Consider the following 2297-nt stretch of genomic DNA (forward strand, 5'->3'; position numbering starts at 1 on the left):
TATATTATTAATAAATATTTTATATTATATTGAATAGTATTTTATTTTTAATTGTAAGGTTAAAATCGCGCGCGCGTCATATGTCATACACCATGCAACACTGGTCTGCTGGTTAGATATAGATAGATAGAGTGAGATGATAGATAGAGTGAGATAACACATAAAGTCAAAGGCCCTCTATTATCAAAAAAACGAGATGGACATTTTCTCTGATAGGCGACGTTGATGACGACGACGACGACGTATCTTAAAAATAAAACGTGAAATTTCACAGATCCGGACTTTGCGTCGCGATATCTCCGCTCGTAGGGCACATAGAAAAAAAATGAAAGCACTTTTATTATACAATTTAAGTATTTCCTGTCGATTGAGCGTATGTAGAACTTGATCGGTTCAGCCGTTACTGAGATCTGATCATCTCGACTCCGAAAAATTCTCAGTTTCGCGTAAAGGAGGCACGGCAGTGTCGCGCGCTTGTCTTAGCGCCGAGACACTACCGTGTCTCTAAATCTAATTTACGTTTTTTTTTTTTATTTCTACATCTCCTCTCTCCGAGCAAACCTCTTATGGCGACTCTTATAATTCCGGCGAGCTAGTCCGCACGGAAGTTAGGTTGTTTCATCTTTTTATTATTAATTATTGTTGAAAATATTTTTAAACAAGCAATATTGTTGCAGATCATAATTCGAATGGGATCGTCTGAAATTATGCGATATGTAGCTCTGGTACTTATGCAAAGTTGCCGATTATTTTTTAATAGTTGGACCGGGCAAAAAGTGGCTGATCACAGCATTGAGGTCTCAATAGCAGCGTAAGATATAATAAAATTACTTAGAATTCGAAAGAAATATTCTTTTGTGGTATATTTTGTTGCAGTTATGCTGGAATATGGTATAATGCATCTGTAAAGGTACAAAAGTTATTGCTGTTTCTAATCACGAGAAGCCAGAAAGCCTCCCAAATAACAATCGCAAAATTATATGTTATCAATTTGGAAGGTTTTAATAAGGTATAAACGCGGAAATGTATCGCGCGTTATAAAATAAAATTACCAACATATCCGTGCACTTTACTAACAAAAAATTAATGTGTTGAATATAATAAATATTTTTTAAGGTAATAAGAACATCGGTTTCCTATTGCACGATATTGATTTCACTGCGCTAACTATCAAAAAGTGCATATATTTCAGCAAGATTTTCTATTTACGTATGTTTTCTAGTCCTTCATATACCAATAACTCAGGTGTTAATATATGTAGGTGTATCATGTCTGTAATAAATGCAAACATCAATTTGTATAAAATAATAAAAAATTGCGCTTAAATTAATATTGTTAATACCATTTATCGCAATATTAAACGAATATTGTGTTACGGAAACGCTGGTTGATTTGTCCAATTCACTTTATTAATTACATTATGCATTTGTTGCGCTATAAAATATATGGTGCTTTTATTAAATCATGAAAAGTTTTTCTTTCAAGAAAGAAATATGTGTTATCATAAATTCTCTTCATTTAGTTTTTTGGATATTACAAAACTTTATCGTATACAGTCTGTCTTGTAAGAGCGTGGCAAGCCTATCTTAGAGACCCTATAATAGGGAGTCCGGCTAAAGATGTCGTCATTCTCATTGGCTAAGAAAGAATATGGTGCGCCAATCGTTGCTGTTGTAATTTCCTTCCAAGCGCAGCATATTTGAATATGATGAAATAATAAATTAAGAAAAACTTTCTATTTACTTGTTAATAATTAAATTATTTTATTAATAAAAATACAGATTATAAAATATATAAAAATACAGATTATAAAATACATAACAATACAGAATATAAAATATATAAAGATGTTTATAATTATAAACATATAAAATATATAGTCAATGGCAATGCACTCTGTAATCAAATAACTTATTTTTATAATCTAATGTACATATATATATATCCACGATGTATATATATATATGGGGCAAAATTCCTGAAATGTCCTGACTAAAAAATAAAAGTTTTCCAATTTGGTCAAAACTTTACTGAAATGTTGTTATTGTTAGTGAAAGTCTAAACATCAAGTATTTTTGAATTTGATAAACTATTTTTTGAGTTTTAAAGAGTTAAAAAATTTTGACTTTTTTTAAAATGTTTTTTTTCAATTTATTATATTTATAAGTATGATGCATAAAAGTTAACATATAAGTAATGATTTTTAATGGTCTTTTTCTGCGCTATACGATAGTGGTAAAAGTTTTTCCAAAAAATTAACATTTGACCTTGAAATTCAAGGTAAAAGTTTTAATTTC

General features: G+C 30.1%; 1 protein-coding gene across 1 annotated transcript in view; it reads left to right on the plus strand.

Moving 5' to 3' along the window:
* LOC108783050 (uncharacterized) overlaps positions 1 to 2297 on the plus strand; it is a 19095-nt gene that overhangs the window by 15662 nt on the left and 1136 nt on the right. The window lies entirely within an intron of this gene.

Source organism: Cyphomyrmex costatus, unplaced genomic scaffold, assembly GCF_001594065.2.
Source record: "Cyphomyrmex costatus isolate MS0001 unplaced genomic scaffold, Ccosl1.0 scaffold1407, whole genome shotgun sequence".
Classification (NCBI taxonomy): domain Eukaryota; kingdom Metazoa; phylum Arthropoda; class Insecta; order Hymenoptera; family Formicidae; genus Cyphomyrmex; species Cyphomyrmex costatus.